Below are 7,879 nucleotides of genomic sequence, written 5' to 3' on the forward strand. Positions count from 1 at the left end.
GTATAAAACCCTGAATTATATGTTATGTGATTGGTTTTGAGATGACGCACATGCTAGGTGACGGGCGTGTGGGCGTGCACCGTAGGAATTGTAACTTGGTCAAAATTCCATGGAACTGTATAGTTGAATAATCTGTTGATACCAGTACATTCTCTATGTGTTAGAGAAAATTGAGTTGAGACTCGTATTATAGATCTTGCTTTGACATATGATGTTATTATTGGAACCCACTGGGGTCATTTCTGTGGTTGAATTATATGTTCAAATTGTAATTTCACACTTAGTCGTGTTCATTCATTTCATATCATATCTCAGTCTTTGTTGGTATTTATTGATGCATCATATTTTCATTTTTGGACTAATTTTCATGACATATTGAGCCCGAGAGACTGGAGAGGTTGATGATTGAGTGAGGCCGAGGGCCTAATTGTGAGGATATTTATGGGATCGAGCTGTGCACCGCAACATGTTTCATTGTTATATGCCATGATTGGCTTGTTATAGTGCTTGGGCTGAATGAGCCCCTCCGGAGTCTGTACACATCCTCAGTGAGCGCAGGTACCTACTGAGTGCGAGTGCCGAGTGATGAGTGACTGTGAGGAAAGAGTGACTGTGAGGTTAGAGTGAATGGGAGGACTGCGTGACTGTTACTCTGAGAGGATGCATTGATTTCATTATTTACTGCATTTCAGCTGTCATATATCACTATTTTGGAAATTTTCAGGAAAATATTATTTTCTGTTTCAGTCAAACTTGATATGAATTTTCTGTGAAATCTTAAAGGTTGAACTTGAGAGTATGCCTACCCTTTTACGTTGGAAAGTACTGTATTTGGACTTAGCTGAGAAGCTCGTCACTACTTTCAGTTCTTTATTTATTATTGTTACTTACTGAGTTGGTTATACTCATACTACACCCTGCACTTCATGTGTAGATCTAGGTGATCCCGGACACACTGGGTGTTGATTCTTTAACACAGTTGATTTTTTCGGAGATTTAGAGGTAGCTGCTATGTTTCGCAGACCTTGTCTCTCCTTCCTTATCCTTTTGTTTATTGTATTTGGTCTCAGATTATTATAGACTGAGTTTTCCATACTTGTAATGTATAGATGCTCATGTACTTAGTGACACCGAGTTTTGGGAGTGTTTTTATATCCAGTATTTGTGGAATTTACTCTTAAACTTAATTATCATGTTTTCCATATTTAAAAGAAATTATGGGTTATTGATGTTGTCGGCTTGCCTAGTATCGAGATAGGCGCCATCATGACGGGTGAGATTTTGGGTCGTGACAAGTTGGTATCAGAGCCTAGGTTACATAGGTCTCATGAGTAATGAGCAGGTTTAGTAGATTTTTGCGGATCGGTACAGAGACGTATGTACTTATCTTCGAGGGGCTGCTGAACCCTTAGGAAAATTTCACTTTCTTGTACTCTGTCGTGCGAATTTGTTGATTCCGGAAACTAAATTTCAATTATTCTATTCTCTCACTGATGGTGATGACACGTACTACCGGATCGGACGGCCAGCCACCAGTGCCACCAGTTAGGGCCGCGAGAGGCCGGGGCCGAGGTAGAGGTCGAGGTGCCGCTCGTACAGCAGTTGGAGCAGCACCTGTAGTACCACCAGTTGCTCTAGCTCAGGAGTAGATTCCAGATATAGTTGAGCCGACAGGACCAGCTCAGGCACCAGCTGTGCCCATTGAGATTCCAAGCCTTCAGGAGACTTTGGCCCAAATATTGACAGTTTGCACTTGTGATGACCCAAAATATCATCTTTAAATTTAATAATTAATTCTGTATTCTAAGACCTCGAAAAGCACTATTTATCATTCCTCGACTTGCGTGCGCAGTCCGTAAAATTTTCCGAAAAGTTTTTATGTGAAAATGGAATTAAAATATGAATTAGAGCTTTAAAACTTAATTGTGTTGACTTTGGTCAATATTTTGAGCAAACGGACTCAGATCAGTATTTTGACAGTTCCTGTAGGTCCGTATCGTGAATTGGGACTTGGGCGTATACCCGGAATCAAATTTCGAGGTCCCTTACCCGAGATATGGAATTTTGATAAAAAATTTAAAAGTTTAAGTTCAAATAGTGACCGGATGTTGAATTATGTGCAAACGACCCCGGAATAGAATTTTGATGATTCCAACAGCTCCGTATGGTGATTTTGGACTTAGAAGCGTGATCGGAATTCTATTTGGAAGTCCGTAATGGAATTAGGCTTAAAATGCCGAAAGTTGAATTTTTGGGAAGTTTGACCGAGGGGTTGACTTTTTGATATCGGGGTTGAAATCCGATTCTGAAAATTTGAGTACCTTCTTTATGTCATTTATGACTTGTGCGCAAAATTCGAGGTAAATCGGACGTGATTTGATAGGTTCCGGAGTCATTTGTAGAAATTAGAAATTTCAAAGTTTATTAGGCTTGAATCTATGTGTGATTCGTGTTTTTAGCGTTGTTAGATGTGATTTGAGGATTCGACTAAGTTCGTATGGTGTTTTAGGACTTGTTGGTATGTTTGGTTAATGTCTCGGGGGCCTCGGGGTGTGTTTCGGATGCTCAACGAGTCATTTTTAGACTTAGAGAAGTAGCAGATTTTTCTGGTTTTTGTTGCAGAAGATTGTTCTTCGCGTTCGCGAAGGTGTGGTCAGTGGAAGCATCGTGAACGCGAGGAGTAGGACGCGTTCACGAAGAGTGTTTTCTGAGTGTGAGGTTTTGTTCTTCGCATTCGCGAAGGGGAGGACGCGAACGCGAACGTGAAGGTATGGTCTGTGTGTGCATCGTGAACGCATGAGGGGCGTCGCGTTCGCGTTCGCGAAGGAGAGCAAGGAAGCTGGGAACCCCAGTCTTTTGTTCTACGCGTTCGCAAGATAAGGGACGCGTTCACGAAGGTCTGAGTTTGCAAAGCTTCGCGTTCGCGAAGCGTTGGTCACGTTCGCGAAAAGGAAAGTTGGGCAGCACATTTTTGTGCTTCGCGAACGCGAGACAAGGGTCGCGTTCGCGAAGAAGAAACCACTGGACAGAATGTTTAAGTTCAGAAAATGGGATTTCCATTTTTAACGATTTGGAGCTCGGATTGAGGCGATTTCGGGGAGGCCAGGCCAGATATTATGCCCTTCCTGCTAGGACAGATGCAGTTACATCTGATTCTGTTATCACAGGTATTATTCCGGTCTGTCATAGAGATGCGTCAGTCTTATTTGATCCAGGCTCCACTTATTCTTATGTGTCATCTTATTTTGCCCCATATTTGGGAGTATCACGTAATTCCTTGAGTTCTTCTATTTATGTATCTACACCCGCGAGTGAATCTATTATTGTGGACCGTGGGTCGTGTTTAATTGTTATCAGTGGTTTTAAGACCAGAGCTGATTTATTATTGCTCAGTATGGTGGATGTCGATATTATTTTGGGCATGGACTGGTTGTCGCCCTATCACGTTATTCTTGATTGTTATGCCAAGACGGTGACATTGGCTATGTCAGGTCTACCGCGACTAGAGTGGAGAGGTACCTCGGATCATGTTCATAACAGGGTTGTTTCATTTCTTAAAGCTCAACGAATGGTTGAGAAGGGGTGTGATGTGTATCTGGCCCATGTAAGAGATGTTAGTATTGATACTCCTACCGTGGAGTCAGTTCCTATAGTAAGGGATTTTCCCGATGTATTTCCAGCAGATCTTCCGGGTATGCCACCCGATAGGGATATTAATTTTGGTATTGATTTATTACCGGGTACTCAGCCTATTTCTATTCCACCATACCGCATGGCCCCAGTAGAGTTGAAAGAATTAAAAGAACAGTTATATGAATTGCTTGATAAGGGTTTCATTCGGCCTAGTGTATCGCCTTGGGGTGCTACTGTCTTATTTGTAAAGAAGAAGGATAGTTCTATGCGGATGTGTATTTATTACCGCCAGTTGAACAAGGTTACAGTGAAGAACAGGTATCCATTGCCACGTATTGATGACTTATTTGATCAGCTTCAGGGTGCCAGGGTATTCTCTAAAATTGACTTGTGTTCAGGCTATCATCAGTTGAAGATTCGGGAGTCAGATATCCCGAAGACTGCTTTCAGGACTCGGTACGGTCATTACGAGTTCCTTGTAATGTCTTTTGGGCTGACCAACGCCCCAACATCATTTATGCACTTAATGAATAGTGTATTTCAGCCCTATCTCGATTCTTTCGTCATTGTGTTTATTGACGACATTCTGGTGTATTCCCGGAGTCGGGAGGATCATGAACAGCACATGAGGACTGTGCTTCAGATTTTGAAAGAAAAGAAGTTATATGCAAATTTTTCAAAGTATGAATTCTGGCTTGATTCAGTGGGATTCTTGGGTCATATAGTTTCGTGCGAGGGGATCAAGGTAGATCCAAAGAAGATTGAAGCAGTGCAAAGTTGGTCCAGACCGTTCTCAGTTACAGAAATCCGGAGTTTCCTTGATTTGGCTAGGTATTACCGCCAATTTGTAAAGGGTTTCTCTTCTATTGCTGCATCTATGACCAAATTGACCCAGAAGGGTGCTCCGTTCAGGTGGACCGATGAATGTGAGGAGAGCTTCCAAAAGCTCAAGACAGCTTTGACTACAACCCCAGTATTGGTATTACCTACATGTACAGGATCTTATACTGTGTATTGTGACGCGTCGCGTATTGGTGTCGGCGCAGTGTTGATGCAAGACGGTAGGGTGATTGCCTACGCATCCAGACAGTTAAAAGTGCATGAGAAGAATTATCCTATACATGACCTGGAGTTAGCAGTTATTGTCCATGCCTTAAAAATTTGGCGGCATTATTTGTACGGTGTCCATTGTGAGATCTACACCGATCATCGGTGTCTACAATATCTGTTTAAATAGAAGGATCTTAATTTGCGGTGGCGAAGAGTTTGGGCAGCTTAGCATACTTACCGGTAGCAGAGAGGCCTTTAGCCTTGGATGTTCAGGCCTTGGCCAACCAGTTTGTTAGACTGGATGTTTCCGAGCCGAGTCGAGTTTTGGCTTGCGTGGTTTCTCAGCCTTCTCTTTATGATCGTATCAGGGAACGTCAGTATGATGACCCTCATTTGCTTGTCCTTAAGGATACAGTTCAGCACGGTGATGCCCAGGAAGTCACTATTAGAGATGACGGTGTATTAGGGATGTAAGGCAGACTATGTGTACTCAATGTAGATAGCTTGCGTGACTTGATTCTCCAAGAGGCTCACAGTTCGCGGTACTCCATTCATCCGGGTGCTGTAAAGATGTATCAGGACTTGAGAAAACACTATTGATGGAGGCGGATGAAGAAAGACATAGTGGAGTATGTATCTCGGTGTCTAAATTGTCAACATGTGAAATATGAGCATCAGCGACCAGGTGGATTACTTCAGAAGTTGGAGACTCCAGAATGGAAATGGGAGCGGATAACTATAGATTTTGTTGTTGGGCTCCCACAGACTCAGAGGAAATTTGATGCAGCCTGGGTGATTGTGGATAGATTGACCAAGTCAGCTCATTTCATTCCTATGATTACTACTTACTCTTCAGAGCAGCTGGCTCAGGTATATATTCGCGAGATTGTCAGACTTCACGGTGTACCGGTATCTATCATCTCTAACTGGGATACACAGTTTACCTCACGGTTTTGGAGGGCAGTATAGTGTGAGTTGTGTACTCAGGTAGAGTTGAGTATAGCATTTCACCCTCAGACGGACGAGCAGTCTGAACGCACTATTCAGATACTAGAGGATATGATTCGTGCGTGTGTGATTGATTTTGGGGGTGCTTGGGATCAGTTCTTACCACTTGCGGAGTTTGCTTACAACAACAGTTACCAGTCAAGCATTCAGATGGCTCCGTATAAGGCTTTGTATGGTAGGCGGTGCCGGTCTCTAGTGGGTTGGTTCGAACCGGGCGAGGCTAGACTATTGGGTACAGACTTGGTTCAGGATGCCTTGGAAAAGGTTAAGTTAATTCAGGATCGACTTCGTACAGCCCAATCTAGACAGAAGAGTTATGCGGATCGGAAGGTTCGTGATGTTGCATTCATGGTTGGTGAGCGGGTATTGCTCCGGGTTTCACCTATGAAAGGAGTGATGAGGTTCGGGAAGAAGGGCAAGTTGAGCTCTAGGTATATTGGGCCTTTTGAGATTCTTGAGAGAGTTGCAGATGTAACTTACACACTTGCGCTATCACCTAGTCTCTCTGCAGTTCATCCGGTATTCCATGTTTCTATGCTTCAGAAATATCACGGCGATCTGTCTCGTGTGTTATACTTCAGTTCGGTTCAGTTGGACAAAGATCTATCTTATGTTGAGGAACCAGTGGCTATTTTAGATAGGCAGGTTCGAAAGCTGAGGTCAAAGAACATTGCTTCCGTGAAGGTTCAGTGGAGGGGTCATCCGGTCGAGGAGATGACTTGGGAAACCGAGCATGATATGCACAGCCGTTATCCACACTTATTCACCAGCTCGGGGTACTTTTTCTAACTCCGTACGAGGACGAATGTTTATTTTAGAGGTGGAGAATGTGATGACCCAAAATGTCATTTTTAAATTTAATAATTAATTCTGTATTCTAAGACCTTGAAAAGCACTATTTATCATTTCTCAACTTGCGTGCGCAGTCCGTAAAATTTTTCGGAAAGTTTTTATGTGAAAATAGAATTAAAATATGAATTAGAGCTTTAAAACTCAACTCTGTTGACTTTGGTCAATATTTTGAGCAAACGGACTCGGATCAGTGTTTTGACAGTTCCGGTAGGTCCGTATCATGAATTGGGACTTAGGGTATGCCCGGAATCAAATTCCGAGGTCCCTAGCCCGAGATATGGAATTTTGATGAAAAATTTAAAAGTTTAAGTTCAAATAGTGACCGGATGTCGAATTATATGCAAACGACCCCGGAATAGAATTTTGATAATTCCAACAGCTCCGTATGGTAATTTTGGACTTAGGAGCGTGATCAGAATTCTATTTGGAAGTTCGTAGTGGAATTAGGCTTGAAATGCCAAAAGTTAAATTTTTGGGAAGTTTGACCGAGGTGTTGACTTTTTGATATCTGGGACGAAATCCGATTCTGAAAATTTGAGTTCCTCCGTTATGTCATTTATGACTTGTGCACATAATTCGAGGTAAATAGGACGTGATTTGATAGGTTCCGGAGTTATTTGTAGAAATTAGAAATTTTAAAGTTTATTAGGCTTGAATCTATGTGTGATTCGTGTTTTTAGCGTTGTTGGATGTGATTTGAGGATTCGACTAAGTTCGTATAGTGTTTTAGGACTTGTTGGTATGTTTGGTTGAGGTCCCGGGGGCCTCGGGTGTGTTTCGGATGCTCAACGGGTCATTTTTGGACTTAGAGAAGTAGCAGATTTTTTTGGTTTTTGTTGCAGAAGATTGTTCTTCGCGTTTGCGAAGGCGCGAAGATCTCGCGTTCGCGAATGTGTGGTCAGTGGAAGCATCGCGAACGCGAGAAGTAGGACGCATTCGCGAAGAGTATTTTCTGAGTGTGAGGTTTTGTTCTTCGCATTCACGAAGGGGAGGACGTGAACGCGAACACGAAGGTATGGTCTGTGTGTGCATCGCGAACGCGTGAGGGGCGTCGCGTTCGCGAAGGAGAGCGAGGCAGCTGGGAACCCCAGTCTTTTGTTCTACGCGTTCGCAAGATAAGGGACGCATTCGTGAAGTTCTGAGTTTGTAAAGCTTTGCGTTCGCGAAGCGTTGGTCGCGTTCGCGAAGAGGAAAGTTGGGCAGCACATTTTTGTGCTTCGTGAACGCGAGACAAGGGTCGCGTTCGCGAAGAAGAAACCACTGGACAAAATATTTAAGTTCAGAACATTTTTAACGATTTGGAGCTCAGATTGAGGCGATTTTTGGGAGATTTTCA

This window comes from Nicotiana tomentosiformis, chromosome 4 (assembly GCF_000390325.3).
Source record: "Nicotiana tomentosiformis chromosome 4, ASM39032v3, whole genome shotgun sequence".
Lineage (NCBI taxonomy): Eukaryota > Viridiplantae > Streptophyta > Magnoliopsida > Solanales > Solanaceae > Nicotiana > Nicotiana tomentosiformis.